Source organism: Macaca nemestrina, chromosome X, assembly GCF_043159975.1.
Source record: "Macaca nemestrina isolate mMacNem1 chromosome X, mMacNem.hap1, whole genome shotgun sequence".
NCBI classification, from domain to species: domain Eukaryota; kingdom Metazoa; phylum Chordata; class Mammalia; order Primates; family Cercopithecidae; genus Macaca; species Macaca nemestrina.
Genome location: NC_092145.1, coordinates 14,771,372 through 14,789,597, shown reverse-complemented (window position 1 = coordinate 14,789,597; position 18,226 = coordinate 14,771,372).

Here is an 18,226-nt window from a genome sequence, read left to right as displayed (position 1 = left end):
GTGGTGCGCACCTGTAATCCCAGCTACTGGGGAAGTAGGAGAATGACTTGAACCCAGGAGGCAGAGGTTGCAGTGAGCCAAGATCGTGCCATTGCACTCCAGCCTGGGTGACAGGATTGAAACTTCATTTCAAAGAAAAAAGAAAAGAAAAGGTACACTATCTGTTAGTTGAGGAGTAGACAGGAAGCATGGAAAAATTGAGAGACTTCCTACAAAGGATGAGCTGCATGGAGTGGAAGTGGCATCTGGTAAGAAGATGGTAAGAGTTAAATTAATGGTTGAAGTAAATTAACCCCTGTCAGGCTATACAAAATTCTTGACAACAATTGGAAATAGCCATTTCTGTACTTGTACACACTATGCATCCACTCATCACTCCATCTACTCTATTTATTGACCTGTTCTTGAATGAATTTTTGGCAGAAACCAACATACAATGTGCTATTGTCAAAGTCAATGAATGAACTGAATCCAAATGCAAAATGGTTTAAATTCTATTTTGCTTACTCTGTAGTTTTGGAAATGCTTAGATAACAAGAGTGTGCAGTTTACTTATAAAGCCAAAGCAAAATCAATAGATAAGCTTTCATGCTTCCTTTTTCAGTTGATGATATGGATAGGAATGAATAAGCCAGAGTCTTTGCTTTTAACCAAATTTAAAAACAATAAAGCCTTATTGGGCAGGACTTTGTGGGCCTTTTGTCTTCCTCCCTGGTTTGGTAAATCAGGTTTGGTTGAGTTGGTTTTCCATGCATCCCACCCCAACAACATTTGAATTTTCTTTTTCATTTATAATGTTTTTCTTATACTCCAAGGATGTATCATAGAACAAAGGCAACAAAGTTTATTGCGTTCAGATGGATCACAAAAAAAGACATCCAATTTTCTATTTAGGTGTTTAGCAAATCATAGGAGAAATCAATATGCAAAGAAGTAAAACCTTTACAATTCCAGTAATGGAAAAGAGAGAAAGACTGTTTTCTACTTGCTTTTGACTTCTTTTATGATATTTCAGCCTTCTGATAGCCTTAAGAAACTGGCCTCTAGTTCAGATTCATGTTCAGCTTTTGTGGTTTGTATTACCCAGGGTTGCAAAGTCAGCTATTTTGTTTAAATATTTTAAAAGTACCAAACTAGAAGTACAAAGCCGAAGCAGAACCAGGCACACAGAAGGAACTCAATATATGTTTTAATTTAATGTGAGATGGTTGATATATTCTGTAAGCATATTCATCTGTCAATCTGTCTGACGCTAGTTAGCCTCCTAATATCTGAGTAGCTAAAGAAGAGATATAAATGTGTGAATATCACAGTCATAGACTCAAATATGCTAAAACATAACTTACTTCATTTTTATGTTAGTGAAAGCATTTTTTTTCCCAAGTGCTTAATCTACCTTACTAGCAGTAGAAAACCACAATGACCACCACCATAGCAACAGGAATAAAATCTTTAATTTAGCTGCTTCCAGGTAAACTCAGTCCAAATCTGTGATGTATTTATTAATACAAATTAATAATCTATCCATTTTCAGATTTAAAACATCTCACATTTTTTTCTCCCTTCTTCATCTTTTTGCACTTTCTTTTAGGCTTTTGAGCATGATGAGAATATTGGTGGGAACTTGGCTTACGCTGCTGTTATATGAGGTTTTTGAGGAAAGGGTCTCGAAATGCTCTCTTCTTGATTCTTATCTGTGTTGATCCTATTGGGCAATCCTACTCCAGTTGATCTTCTCTTGTATATCCATTAGGAAGGCCTTTGCCTTAAAGTAACAAAAAACCAGTAGTTCCTTAGAAAAAGGATATTTACTATTTAGTAATAAGAAAATCTAGACACAGATGGCCTCTGGGTTGAAGCTCAACGACCCAGACTCTTATTATTTTGCTTTTCTACCATTCTTTGCATGTTGCTTTTTTCAATTTTGTCCTGCTCACCTAATGATCACAAAACGGTTGCTGCACATCCCAACATCACATAATCTTTCCTAGGCAGAAATAAATGTAGAAGAACCACCATCAGTAGCTCTCTTCTTGTATATGCCTCTTTTATCAAGAAAGCAGCGAGAACTCAAAAACTTCCACTTAGGTCTTCTGGGCCAGATCTGAGTCACAGGTTATCACTGGCTGTGAAGAAGGCAAGGAAAGTAATGTTTTGGGCTTTACACTCTCTATAATGGGAGATAAACCAGGGAGATAGAGTTGAGAATGGTATTTTGAGTGGCCAGCCTTCAATTTCTGCATTATTGGTCTGGTTTTTGGAATAGGAAATGTACAGTACTTCCTGAGAGTGTGATTGAGATGGTCTGTGAGAGAATGATGTGGTTGAATCAGTGTAAATTTTTTGATGCCTGTGGAGGACCTTTTGTGCACAGGAAATGCTATTTGCAGTTACTTGGTTTTAAATTAATTTATTAAAAAACCACTTAAAAAGTAGTTATTTTTCTTACTTTTAAATGTAATTTAAAACTCTTAGTCTATTCCATAAATCCTGTGTATTTTATCAATTCCTTGCAAGGCAGTGTTGGATCAACTCAAGTTGAACAGACTAAACTCTGCTTAATTAAAAGAACTTCTAAGTGTAAACCCAGATTCCTCAACTATTTTTAGCATTTCAGAGTACATTTTAAAGTCTGATATATCAACAAAGACACACTGGACTGAAATTGAACTTTAGACAGAATGGACTTAACAGACAATTATAGAACATTCTACTCAGCAACTGCAGAATATACATTCCTCTTATCAGCTTACGGAACTTTCTCCAAGACCACAAAACAAATCTTAATGAATTTTTAAAAATTTGAAATCATACCAAGTATCTTCTCAGACCACAGCAGAATAAACTAGAAATCAATTCTAAGAGGAATTCTCGAAACTGTAGAAATACATGGAAATTAGACAACGTACTCCTGAATGATCTTTAGGTCAACAATGACATTAACATGAAAATTTAAACAACTTCTGAAGCAGAGGAAAATGGAAACACAACATATCAAAATATCTGATTTTCTTTTTAAGCACTTCAGTACCTGACCAGGCAAACTTATGATCCCAACAAGCAGAAATTGTAAATTGCTTGAACAACTCTTAAATATTTAATGATTTAAACTTGTAAATATAAAGAATCTCAAGTTTTCTCTTAAATATTCTAACACACTAAAAAGTAAATTTGGTCAAAATATTTTACATCCTTTAATGAAAAAATGACAAACTAATAAAATATTTTAAATGAGAATCTGTCTGTTCTCTCTGTTTAAACTGTTACTCTAAAATATGTCATATTCTCTTAAACATCAAAAGCACATTTAATACCAACTGCACACACATTATTCTAAATTTCACATATTGGTATTCATACTATGGACTTTGTTCACTCCATTACATCTGTTTTTTATTCCAAACCTCCCTAAGATTTTTAAGGATACTTAGTAGCACATCATCAGGCCAGGCAAGCTGGTTTTGTCATTACAAGGCAACTGAGATCACTTATGAGGCAGAGATTTGAGGGTAGGAAGCAGTACAGAGTCAACAGCATTCCAGGGAGATTCTATTTGTGTGCAGTTGTGTAAACTGAGCTTCTTGTTTTTGTCACTGTGGTGAGAGGAAATTCAGAGACCATATCCTTTAGCTAGGGTTGGTTTCTTGTAAGATTAAGTTGTATCCTTATTTACATCATTCTTCCACCATCATTATCATCATTTGAATAGATGAGAGTCTTCAAACCCCTCATTCCCCAAATTCATAGCTAATGTCCTTGAACTGATTTCTACTACCTGAGTGAATTCAGGATTTTTTTCCTACTTTCCCATCTGAGCTGCCATTCTTACGGAGATTGTTATGGCATCTGATTGGATTTTGCATACTTCTTTTACCATTGTCTCCATGATTATAACCAGGTATGGCCATTTCTACTCTGGCATGTGGTCATTATGTAACTACCTCTTCAACTGATTCTAAAGAGGGAGTCCTGGTTGCTGGGTTGGATGGAACTGTCCTTATCACTGCATCCATTGTTGCTTGTTTTTTCATCATAGCCATGGGACATTAGACATACCCACTATTTTTATCTGCCAACTTTTATTCTCCATTAGACACCCATGGAAACTCTGGTGCTGCCAAACTTGCAGGGGTGTTAATAGACCCTCTTTTTGCCTAAGTCTCCCGTATACATGATATCCTATGCACTTCATCACAATAGGCAGGTACCTCTCTCCAAAGCTTGCTCTTCTTTCTTTCCCCAACCCGAATTCTGTGAAGGATGGTGACAAATCTTTGGCTTTCCCCTCTAAAATGCCCTTCTACTCTCCTCAGCTCAAATGGTGGGGGTGAAACAGTAAAGAGAATGCTGCGTGTCTGAATCTCTTGCTTTTTGAACTTAGAGGCTGGACATTTAAATTTCTTTGTTTTTCTGGACCAATATGTCAACTTTCTTCTGGGTTAGTTTCAGCTCCATTTCTCACAGAAGAATTTGTGTGTCAGGCAGGGGGGGTGGTATATGGGAGAAGAAAAGTACATCAGTTAAAGACTCGTATAATTACTTGGCAAGCCATAGGGGAAGATAGAAGAATTTCTGTCACATCTTCTAAGTAGGCCTATGATTTAATAGCTAAAGCAGCTATAAGGGGATCTTACAGTTTAGGATGAGAGTATCTTGCAGATTTATTGGAACCGAGACCAGTGGCTTCTCTAAATGTAGCTGATTTCTATTCTTCCATGAGTTCTCCACATAAATGCCACTTCACTGAGGCAGTCTTCCCTGACCCCTCTGGCCAGGCAAGGTTCCCCTCTTATATATTCTCAAATTTATCTTGATTTCTCTTTTAGCACAAATTGCACATTTTGTTTTAAAGTTTGCCTTAACCAGTAGACTGTGATTTCTTAGGGTACCTGGACCTTGTGTCTCTTCTTTATAGCTCTCCTCTCCAGTGCCTGATACTATATTTGGCCCTGAGTATCTGCTGAACAAATATTGAATGTATGAATAATTATTAAGTTTTTTTGGTGAGTGAAATAAAGTAAACATGAACAGTGGATTGTCATGTCTTGAAAGCATGAGCTTGGGCAGTAGATTTTTGGTTACCACATTGAATTCTTGAACTTGCTGGGCAACTTTAATTTTCACCAAGTTTTTTGAAGGTCGTGGGATTGAAGTGGAAGGCATGGTCTCAGGAGATGTGGGCATGTCTTGGCATACACAGAATGTAGCATCCCCACTTTCCAGGAAGGATGACTTTTTTTTTATTTCTATCAATCAAAAACACGTTATCTTCAGTGTTTAGCCAAATAGATTGAATGGAGTGATTTTACTGATCTGTTGAAATCTGTTAGTTGAGAAAGACTTTTGTGAACTCTAAATGGGAATTGAGATGAATCTAAAGCTTCCTTTCATTTTGTAAAGCAGGGGAATCTTCCTAGACTTATTTTTGCCCTGACATTCTTTTATATAATGCATTTGAGCAGACTAAAGATGAAACAGAGACTTTTTCATGTCTTTTGACCCTGAGACATTTATATGAGAGAGGCTTTTAAAACATGAATATTTTTGGCTCTAACAACTGCCCCTTTGAAATGGCATGAAACACAGTGTTTAGAACTGCAAATATCACTGACATTTCTAAAGTGCGAACAATGTTTAATAGCATGGCAGAAAATTTATTGCTTCTGCAAGAACATAGATATTCTTTCAAAGCCGATGGTATTTAAGAGTTAAACAAGTAAGTGGAAAACTCACTACAGACTAGTCTATGTAACCAGAGGTAGGTATAATAATTAGGAGGATTGCGAAACTCTTAATGCTTCAGTAAATATGCCAAATATCTGGGGCAGCCTTCTGTTCTCTGAGCCCAGATTGCTGCTTTGTAGGTATGTATCAATCTTCACTACTTACTATGTTCAACCTTTCTGAATCTGTGATCAGGATCCATCTGTTCGACTACATTTATTAGTGTGTTTTCTTATGACATAAATCCTTCAAAAATTGTCATCTCCAAGTAGGGTCATGATACCTGCTGGGTTATATTTGTTCAACACAATAATGGTATAATAGTCTTTAACCACAGAACACAGAAAGTAAAACATGCAAAACAAAAAGTTGTGTACTTCTACCGAGGCCAGGGCTGCCTTGGGAGTAAACGGTGGTGCCCCTGACAGATTTGTCGGAAGGGATGGTAATTATGAAAGATGGTTGCGGCTCGGGAGTAGCAGCCTAACCCTTCACTCAGAAAAAGGAGTTGGGGCATGTGAGCTCACTAAGCATTTCTGAGGCTTCCATCCTGGTGATATGCTTGCTTGGTGTCCAGCCACAGAAAGTAAAGTGGAGAGAAAAATGATTGCTTGCAAATGGCAGTGCAGTGGGAGCCAACAGCCAGGGACTGCCACTGTTTTCATTAAGGAAAGAATTTGGTGATCCCTTAAAGATAGGAAAAATACTTTTTAAATTTTGGACAGATTTTAATTTTGAAAGATGCGATGCTCTATCACCCACTACATTTTTCAGCTCACCGCAACCTCTGCCTACTGCCTACTGCGTTCAAGCGATTCTCCTGCTTCAGCCTCCTGAGTAGTTGGGATTACAGGCATCTGCCACCATGCCCAGCTAATTTTTGTATTTTTAGAAGAGACGAGGTTTCACCATGTTGGTCAGACACAGGCATGAGCCACGGCGCCCAGCTGGGAAAATAATTTCTACTTTTAAAATGACTTGACTATCTCCTTGAGGCCGGCTGTCCAAGAGGCAAGCATTTCCAGCAGTCCAATCTCACTTAAAAAGGCATAAAACATCAAACATGGAAAGGACAGTTCTTTTATCATACAGATTAATTTTTTTTCAACAAACATCTTTTGAGTGCTTATAGATAAGCAAACTAGGGCTCAGAAGGGTTGATGACTTAGCTAAGTTCATAAATCAGTCCCATATTTCTTATTTTATATTTTATACATATCAACTTTCATGTCACTGTTTACAAGTATTTTAAAATTTCTGTTACATCTTTTTTGTTTGTGCTATTAATTTACTCATCAATATTACTGTTATTTTGTATGGGTATGGATTGATCTCATGTTTAACAAAAGCTCACTGTATTCTCTCACATTTCATATCTTCTATTGTGATTACTTTCTTTTTACCTTAAGTTCATACTTTAGTAGTCATTTGATGAAGCTGCATATATGAATGTGCATGTGTATACACACACATACATATATATGTATACATATAACAGGTTTATGATTCCTTCTCCTATTTTGCAAATGAATATTCATACTATTTATTCATATTAATTCATCCTTTCATTTATTTATTTCATCCAACAGTTATCTTTATGCATGTGCCTACTCTAGGGTGAATATAGTTTTACTTGCTAGTGAAACAATGGTTAATAAAAATTACCATAATCGTTTTTCTTATAGAACTTAACCTCTAATGGAGAAGGCAAACAGTAAAGAAATTATCACATAAATATATAAGTGCAAACTGACAAGAGAGAATAACAAAGGACTTAACATAAATCCAAGAGAGAGGATAGGGAAACGTGGTCTGCCAAGACCTCTTTGAGAAAAATAAGTTTAAGTTGAAAACTAAAATTAGGCTGGGCGCTCATGCCTGCAATCCCAGCACTTTGAGAGGCCAAGGGCGGGGATCACCTGAGGTCAGGAGTTCGAGACCAGCCTGACCAACATGGTGAAACCCCATCTCTACTAAAAATACAAAAATTAGCTGGGCATGGTGGTGTGTGCCTGTAATCCCAGCTACTTGGGAGGCTGAGGGAGGAGAATCGCTTGAACCCGGGAGGTGGAGGTTGCAGTAAGCCAAGATTGCACCGTTGCACTCCAGCCTGGGAGACGAAGCAAGACTCCATCTCAAAAAAAAAAAAAAAAAAAAAAAATCCTTGACTCAGAGGTGGCGTATATACTTCCATTTGCAATCTAATGGCTAGAACTAATCACATGGCCACCGCACATGTTGCAGAATCTTCTCAGATACAACCTGTCAGTGCCAAAGGTGGCCAGGAACACCACCGTAGGGGAACAAGTTGGGTTTAGTATTCATGAAGCAGGAGAGAATGCACACCATAGGAACCATGAGGCCTCTCAGGAAGAGGGCGTTCAGTATGCCTTATTATAAGTTTAAGGACTAAGTTAGGTGATATGGAGAAGGGTTTAAGGAAGTATGACTTTCCTCTGGATTGGGTGTGTTAGAAGGCAGGCAGGGGTAATTTTACGGTTGGGTACCTTAGTAAATCTAGTCTAGGAGTGAAGGCTAGAACCGGCTAAGGCTGCAATTAGTGAAGAAGCAGTAATCACTTACGTTGGTCAGGATCAGTGGATGCTTGACCATTTTTGTGACTTGCACAATGTTCATAATTTGTTTGTATTTAAATGTGACTATGGCATGGTCTTTTGTCTTGACCCATCATGGTCACATCACAGAGTGGCCTTGTTTGATGTTGATGTTCTATGATTTTGCTCATGGTCAAAAGGAGAACATCAAGACCTTTCTGTGAGTGACAAGCCAGCTCCTAGCAACACCCAGGCCAAGCTGATAGGACCAGGATAGCTCACGGATGTCAGGGCTGCCATTCTCTTTCTCTAACTCTGTACTGTGAAGGGCAGAACAAATTTTTGTGAACAGCTATTACCTCTTACATAGCAACTAGGAATTTAAAATGATGTACATCTGGCAGGCAGGTTTTGTGAATTTCTTCAGTAATACTCAGCTTACCCTGTAAAATTCTGTTTTGTGTCCTTCCCTATCACACCTCTTGCTAGATGCTAAAGTCTTCAGTGAATGAGGGAGAGGGACAAGGAGTTGGTGAATGATTGCCATAAAGAGGGGGAGGGACCGGCGTAACTGGAAGACATGAGCCTCTAAGGCACTGGTTTTGTATTTTCCATAAGTGAAATGGATGGGAATAATTGTCTGGAAGTGATGCTTGAGAAATATAGAGTGAAGGGAAGGCAGTGTCCTCACAGAACAGCCAGGTTCAAATGAGGTTTTGGTGGTGAAACTATCAATTGACAAGTGGCTTGGGACCTTCTATTTAAAATGTGTCCCATTGATCAGCAGCATTGTCATCACCTGGGAGCTAAGTAGAAGCGCAGAATTTCAGGTTCAATCCCACACCTACAACATCAGAATCTGAATTTTAACAAGGCATCCAGGTAATTCAAATGCACATTACCGATGGTTTAGAATTTAGAGGAACTCACCAACATAGATTGGGAGTTCCAAAGGTCATAGTGGAAGGCTTTGGGGGTAGGAATAGAGGCAAGAAGATTGAACAGAGTCATACAACGACAAGAACACATACTTTCTTTATCCCTTCAGGCTGCCTTTCAACCTCCACACTTGTCTCCAACTCTCAGATACGACAGATCTTTCCCATGTCACTGCACTGAACACAGTTATTTTAAGCAGTTTGTCCAAAATGATTGATTACAAAGGTGTTATATTTTCCCTTCTAATTTTCCCTACTTTCTCAATTTCTGATAATGTTCATGTTACTTTTATAATAGGACAAAATAGTATAAAATATGTATTAAGGAAATATGGAAGTGAAAAGGGGTTAAAATGTTAGGCTGTGCCGTGATTTGCTGTTCTTCAAGAAGTGACCTGTCAGCTGTTATCTGTCAGCTGACCCTTTCACAACGTCCCATTGTTTAGAAATCAGTACTCTCTCTAGAGATAATAATGAGACCTGTAGTGTCAACTGAAGTTTCAGAATTTTTCTCCTGGCTGTGACTTTTCCTATGTGATTTGGCTACCTCCCTGATGCAGAATCCATTCTGAGAAAACCTCTGTTAATCATGTGGTCAGGGATAACTCACTGATTCTGCCAGGGTGTGAGAGGGCTTAGTAAAAGCAATTTCTCTCTCTATTTTTTCTTTTTTTGAGACAGAGTTTTGCTCTTGTTGCCCAGGCTGGAGTGCAATGGCGCCATCTCGGCTCACCGCAACCTCCGCCTCCCGGATTCAAGTGATTCTCCTGCCACAGCCTCTCGAGTAGCTGGGATTACAGGCATGTGCCACCATGCCTGGCTAATTCTGTATGTTTAGTAGAGGTGGGGCTTCTCCATGTTGGTCAGGCTGGTCTTGAACTCCTGACCTCAGGTGATCTGACTGCCTCAGCCTCCCAAAGTGCTGGGATTATAGGCGTGAGCCACCACGCCTGGCCAGCAATTTCTATATTTACAGAAGGAGATGGTCACTTCTGTGACCATCCATGAAAAAATAACTGTTGGAAAACTTTTGCAAAGCCATCCGTGAAACACAATTGTTTAGAGACGCACATATAATACTTTTATTCTCAGACGCTTTCAATTATTGGAGCCATGCACCTACCGCCAATTGGAGTCTTTTCATACTATTCAGAAAGACATTTCCTTATCCTGTAGCTCAAAATATATTTAGCCATCCTATGACTCAGAGTTACAGTTCCCTTCATCAGTTCCACCTCTTCTGCCGGAAGCAGCTGAACTTCTTTATAATTATAGAGTTTTCTATCATCCAGCTTGCAGAACTGAAAGAGAATCTTATCTCTTGACCCTTTCTCATACCTGACTTGTTCAAATACAGCACTATGAACCTGCAAATGGCACAAAGTTTCTAACTTAAGTAGAAGTAAAGTGTGACTTTTCTTGTGGAGCGATGATTGTTAATCAGGCCAGATCTTGCGAGATTTTTGTAATGGGGATAAATAAAAATTGGGATAAATCCATCTGTGACGAGAAAGACAGTATCAGGTAAAATGCTGGTATAAGACAGAGCTAGCTAGAGTTGACAAGATTATCTATTTCCATTGTTTACATCATTCACTGTTAAATACCCAGTGTCTTTCACTGGACAAATAATATTTCCCTCAAAGTTATTTCTTTTTAATCCATGTGTGTAAGAATAATCAATAGTTATATTAACTCTGTTTAATGCACGTTAATTCTGAAAAGAGTCGTGAACTGTGCTCCTACTTTTGTAATAAAAATGTTTCTCTTACCAGGGTTTTTTAACATGTGGTCTAAAAATGTGTGTCTATGGCTGGGCTGGGCGTGGTGACTCACACCTGTAATCCCAGCAGCTTGGGAGGCGGGTGGAACACGAGGTCAGCCATTCGAGACCAGCCTGGCCAACATAGTGAAACCCCATCTCTACTAAAAGTACAAAAAATTAGCTGGGTGTGGTGGCAGGCACCTGTAATCCCAGCTACTCAGGAGGCTGAGGCAGAAGAATCACTTGAACCCAGGAGGTGGAGGTTGTGGTGAGCCGAGATTGCGCCACTGCACTCCAGTCTGGGTGACGGTGGGAGACTCCATTTCAAAAAAAAAAAAAAAGTGTGTCTATGATAGCAGTCACTTGGGGTGCCTGTTAAAGATGCAGATTCCTGGGTTTTAACTCAAATCTACTTAAACAGATTTTCCAGAAGAGGCCTGGTTATCTGTATATTTATTAAACACCTTGAGTAGTTTTGTTTTTTTTTTGAGACAGGGTCTCACTGTGTTACCCAGGCTGGAGTGCAGTGATACAATCACTGCTCACTGCAGCGTCGATCTCCCCAGGCTCAGGTGATCCTCCCACCTCAGCCTCCTGAGTAGCTGGGACAGCAGGTGTGTGCCACCATGCCTTGCTAATTTTTGTATTTTTTTGTAGAGATGGGTTTTGTCATGTTTCCCAAGCTGGTCTTGAATTCCTGGGCTCAAGTGATCAGCCTGCCTTTGCCTCCCAAAGTGTGGGATTACAGGCATGAGCCACTGCGTCCCGCCACCTCGAGTAATTCTTAAAGTGCTTGAGAACTTATTAAGCACCTTGAGTAACTCTTATTATCAAGTTAGTTTAGACCACGCGTGGTGGCTCACTCCCGTAATACCAGCACTTTGAGAAGCTGAGGAGGGCGGATCATGAGGTCAGGAGTTTGAGACCAGCTCGGCCAACATGGTGAAACCCCGTCTCTACTAAAAATACAAAAATTAACTGGGTGTGGTGGCGGGCGCTTGTAATCCCAGGCCCTCGGGAGGCTGAGGCGGGAGTATCGTTTGAACCTGGGAGGCAGAGGTTGCAGTGAGCCAAGATTGTGCCATTGCACTCCAGTAGTCTGGGTGACAGGGCGAGGCTCTGTCTCAACAAAAAAAAAAGAGAGAGAGAAAAAAAAAGAATGGTGGTGGTTTCTTGTTAGATATGCAAATTCTTGGGTCTCACTGACTCTGGGAGTGGGGCGCATCAATAGGGAACCACAGAATTTTTACTGAAGAACTGTATCTTTAGCACTGACTGTTTACCTGATCCCAAAAGATAATTTCTTAAGTGCATCAGAAGTTCAGAAATATTTTCAGAAGGACTCTTCAAGTTGAAAATGAAATATTTAAAAGCTTGAAATTATATTAAATTGTATAAATGCTGGTGAATTTTACAGCCTAAGAAACCCACACTTCAGAAATAGGTTGATAAACTATTTTAAAACATTGATAATATCTCCATGGGAATTACAGAAAAATTAAGTAGAAGAACTAATGCAGTATAATCATATAACAATTATGACAACAGCTATTTTTCCAGCCCTTTACATTTTAGAGAAAGATTTGCAAAGAATATTTTTACATAAGTCATCTTATTTTATCTTATAGCTACTGTGAAGCCTGTCTGCATAGATCAGGTTTTATAGTTCAAGAAGTTGGGGTTCAAGATGCAAAAGATAAGTGGCAGTCAGGAATAGAATTTGTCCTTTTTGTCTGAAGCTTCTAATCTACCTATGACCCAGTTCCCTGCTGTTGCTGTAGTTGCTTTCCCATAGCCCAGGGACCCTGCCGCTTGACAGTTGTCTTAGGAACTACTAAGCACAGTGTCTTACAGTCAAACAACCATAACCAGGGAACTTCTAACTTTAGGGATAGCCCATGCTTATATAGCATAGCATTGCTGAGGCCAAAGAAAAGAGGTTCTGCTATTCTAGGTCCTCAGATAAGATAGCCTGGAAGAATTTTTCTGCATGTGATTCTACTTCCAAAGAATCCCCACCTTCATTTCTTCAAGCAGGAAATGTTCTGAGAGGGAGTCTGGCTTCACCACCAAATAATTATTATAAACTTGGTGTTTTGTGGCCTCCTCTCAAATGGTTACTCGGAATTCAATCTTGTGTTGGCTTTTTCTATATATTCTCTGCAAGGAATGGTGGCAGTTGGTGGGGCAGAGACACGTAGACAGTGACTTGGACATAACTCAACTGACTTGTTATTTTGTCTACTATTAATGCTCTTTAGAAAGAAATAGAAATTTTGTGCACAGTATTAGAATATGACAGAAAACAGAGTTGTATTACCTTGCCAGATCTTCTGTCTTACATTTCAGAAACAGCACCACCTGTCTATATATTTTGGCTGCATTTAAAAGGTAATAACTGTTTCTTTATTGAAAAAAACAGCAATAACCTTGGGAAAAGAGTGTAGAAAAATGTTTGAGAGAAGAATGCTGTATACCTCGCATAAATATGTCTAAGAAAATGTTTGGGCTGGGCATGGTGGCTCATGCCTATAATCCTAGCACTTTGGGAGGCTGAGGTGGGCGGATCACTGGAGGTCAGGAGTTCGAGACCAGCTTGGCCAATGTGGTGAAACCCATTCTCTACTAAAAATGCAAAAAAAAAAAAAAAAAATTAGCTGGACCTGGCGGTGGGTGCCTACTTGGGAGGCTACTCGGGAGGTAGGAGAATTGCTTAAACCCACGTGACGGAGGTTAGAGTGAGCCGAGATAGCGCCACTGCACTCCCGCCTGGGCAACAGAGCAAGACTCTGTCTCACACACACACAGACAAAAAAAACAAAAAAGAAAATGTTTGCTTTTTGACTAGATACTACATGTTTCTACCCACAGAATTCCTCAACCGGGTATGTACAGCCTTTTTACTTATGAACAGGTCACAGGCTCCTAAAGGCTTTTCTCAAGGCCATTTGTTTCTAAGTTCAAAGTTACACTATAAAAGTGACTGCTAATAGCAATTATTTGTGGTATCTGATGTCACTCTTGCTTTGGAATAACAATACTTTTATTCTAAGTATTAAAATGGGTACAGTCATCCCTTGATATTGAGGTAGATTGGTTCCAGGACCCCCTTGGTTACCAAAATACAGGGATGTTCAACTCCCTGATATAAAATGGTGGAGAATTTGCGTATAACCTATGCACATGTTTTCGTACATTTTAAATTACCTCTAGATTATTTGCAATACACAATACAATGTGAAGACTACGTAAGTAGTCGTTATACTTTATGATTTAGATAATAATGACAAGAGAAAAAGTCTGTATAAGTTAAGTATTTTCAGTCCTCAGTTGGCGGAGCCTACAGATGCGGAAGCCACGGATAAGGAGGACTGGCTATTTCCTATAAGTAGATGTCAGTGAAGTTTTCTCAGGTATTTGTGGGCAAGAGAATAATGTAGACGCAGAAATCCAGGAGTGACTTGTAAGTCATTAAATGCGTCGTTCTCAGATTGAGTTAGTTTTCTCATTTGTGGCTTAACCCTTTTCCAAAAGGGGAAGAAAAGGCAGAAATGTGTTGCAGTCACAGCTTTCCATTCCAGAAGCTCCTCTGAGCAATGTTAGAAGTAACACTCACTAGGCAGGTTCAGGCTTGACAGAAGAGGGAGTGGGAATCGAAGAAATAGGGGAAAGATGCAGCTGTGTGGAGGCAAAGGCTGGAGCAATTTTTCACCCATGCAATGACAAGTAGTCAAACACTGGTTTAATTTGAGTTGGCTTTGTGAGGACAAAGCCTGTTTGGCCCTAAGTAAAACCTCTCCGTTCTGAAAAACATTTTTTGGGTTACTGCTACAGATCAGGAAACAAAACAACAATTTGAGGTTGAGAGAGAATTATTATATGAGAAAATGTTTAAATTTTTATTTTATGACAAGTATATGATTAAATGTGCTGACATTGTTTGCGAAAGTTGCCTCAGCTCAAGAAAAATATTAGGTACCTCAATAGAATATAAGAAAACATGGCTTAGATTTAGATATTGCAACACATAAAATGAAAGAGCAGGAGTGTTTCCATGAAATGCTGCTAGGAAATTCCTCTTGCCCAAAGTAATATTATAGAGGGCTGAGTAAGCTATGATAATTTTCAGTGCTGATTCTATCAGCATAGAAAAGCAGTCTATTGTGACGTTGAATTCTTGCAGTTAATTACTTATCCTTCCTTAGTAACTAATATTTTTATTTTAAGAATTGATTTTCAATACTTACATTGTGAATATTTGATAGGTGCATGAGTTATGGGTTTAATTACCTTCATGACTCTTGAGAGTTGAATGCATGCATTGGAATAAAAATTGTAATTATTTATCACATAGAATATACAGAAGCCTTTCTATTTATGAACAGGTTACAAGTTCTTAAAGGCTGTTTTTTTTTTTGTTTTCTTTTTTTCTTTTTTTTTGAGACAGAGTCTCGCTCTGTTGCCCAGGCTGGAGTGCAGTGCTGCCATCTCGGCTCACTGCAAGCTCTGCCTCCTGGGTTCATGCCATTCTCCTGCCTCAGCCTCTCGAGTAGCTGGGACTATAGGGGCCCGCCACCACGCCTGGTTAATTTTTTGTATTTTTAGTAGAGATGGGGTTTCACTGTGTTAACCAGGATGGTCTTGATCTCCTGACCTTATGATCCGCCCCCTCTTGGCCTCCCAAAATGCTGGGATTACAGGCATGAGCCACCGCACCTGGCCAAAGGTCTTAAGGTCAAAGTGCTGGGATTACAGGCATGAGCCACCGCACCTGGCTTAAGGTCTTTTGTCTCTATGTTGAAAGCTGCACTATAAAAATGACTGCTGGCCGGGTGTGGTGGCTCACACCTGTAATCCCAGCAGTTTGGGAGGCCAAGGGGGTGGATCTCTTGAGGTCGGGAGTTCAAGACCAGCCTGACCAACATGGAGAAACTCTGTCTCTACTAAAAATACAAAAATTAGCCCGGTGTGGTGGTGCGTGCCTGTAATCTCAGCAACTTGGGAGGCTGAGGCAGGAAAATCACTTGAACTTGGGAGGCAGAGGTTGTGGTGAGCCTAGATCATGCCACTGCACTCCAGCCTGGGCAAAAAGAGTGAAACTCCGTCTCAAAAAAGACAAAAAAAAAAAAAAAAGAAGAAAGAAAGAAAAAAGAAAGACTGCTAATGACATTTACTGGTGGCATGCAGTTTTACCCCTTTTTTCTGGCTCATGGCTGCTTCACATCTATGCAGTTTGGTAATTCAAAACTTTGTTAGTAGTTTCTGTAACATGGCAGGAAGCACTGGATAGTGTGAGACCCAAATGCTTGTCCTGGTACCACTAGGGACTAGATTTGTAACTTTGAACAGGTCCCTCTATCTCATTGGCTCTCAGTTGATCCTCTGTATTCTGAGGGATCCAGACTAGTTAATCTTGATTCGGGTTCTAGTTGAACTCCTCCTTAGGCTATAGATTAAAGCTAAATCACACACATATATGTCACACTGTCTATTCTGAAATATTTTAATGAAATTACAGACAGCATAAAAACTATGCAGTGGCATGGTTTTTCTTCTCCCTTTTTGTATCCTTTTTTGACAAATAGTTTTCCAATTATTTCTTGGTGTACTGGTCAACCCCCACTCCTCACTCCCACTACCCTGCAACTAAAAACAGGTGGATATTCTGCTTAATAGTATTTATAACTCTAATTAAAGCACACTCCAAGGATGAGAAAAAAAATAAATAGTAATTGTTTAGAAAGACAGGATCTACCTGGATGAATTTACTTAGCCATTTGCAGAACTTCCTATCTCTGGATTAGAGTATATCAACTGACATAGTATTTTACAGTAAACAAAGAATTCCCTAGAATTAAAATTGTGCTAAAAATTATGGATTAAAAATCACACTGAAGTTTGTATGCATACACTTTACATCAGACTTGGTGCTATGGACTGAATGTTTGTGTCCTTCCAAAATTCATGTATTGAAATCCTAATTCCAAATGTGGCGGTATTTGGAGGCAAATCTTTGGGAGGCAATTAGATTGTGAGGATAGAGCTCTGATCATGGGATTAGTGTTCTTATAAGAGAAAGCTTGTCTCCTGTCTCTGCTTTTTGTCATGGAAGGATACAAGTAGAAGACAGCCAGCTGTCTTCAAACCGGGAAATGGGCCCTCCGCAGACACCAAATTCGCTGGCACCTTGATTTAGACCTCCCAACCTCCAGAACTGTGAGAAATAGATGTTGGTTGTTTTACCCAGTCTATGGCATTCTGTTATATTAACCTAAATGCTATGAATCTTGGTATCTCCATATTAAAACAGTGGTTATATCACAGAAGGTAGTATTATTTGGATTGCACACAACTTTTTAATGGAAAGAATAGTTACTTTATTGGAATAAATTAAGTACAGCAGCTGACATCCACATAAGTAAACATAATAGATTGTGTTCCCTGAAAACAAACTCTGAGATGGAGAGTTAGGAGCAGGTTTATTGTTAAGTCCTCTTGGGTCATCTGCTTGCAAGGAGGTGAGCAAGGAGTAGAGGGAGAAGGCTGGCCTCAGTTGAATGGGGGGAGAAGCTGATCTCAGGCAACCCTACAGAGAGTTCGGAAGCAGAGATAGACTTCAGAGTTGTTCCAAATTGAGGTAAGGAGGCTAAAGCTTTCCATGTCTTTTTCAGCCAGCCATTAGCCATGAGACAATCCTTGGGGGGAGGCATGAGCTGAGGTTGAGGCAATGGCGTTCAGTCAAAAAGGATGACTAGTGAGGGACTCAGCTGTCAGCTATTAGCATATGATGAATCCATCTGTCTTCCTTTTTCACCCTAATAGCATATAAGCCAAGAAAATATAGGTGGAGCACAACAGTATTCACTCTCTATCCTGCTCTTTTTTTTTTTTTTTGAGACAGAATCTCACTCTGTCACCCAGGCTGGAGTGTAGTGACGCGATCTCGGCTCACTGCAACCTCTGACTCCTGGGTTCAAGCCATTCTGCTGCCTCAGCCTCCCCAGTAGCTGGGATTACAGGCGTGAGCCACCGCGCCCGGCCTACCCTGCTCTTTCCAGTGTCCCTTATAGTAAGTTTGGCCCACCTAGGAAAGTTTGTCCAGAAATCTGGTTGGCCATACTTATCTTACTTCCTGCAGAACATTCTCAACATCAAGAAATGTTGGAATGGTTTCTCATCTGCACAACTGACATTTTGGGCGAAACAGTTCTTTGTTGTTGTTGTCCAGAGCATTTAAAAATGCT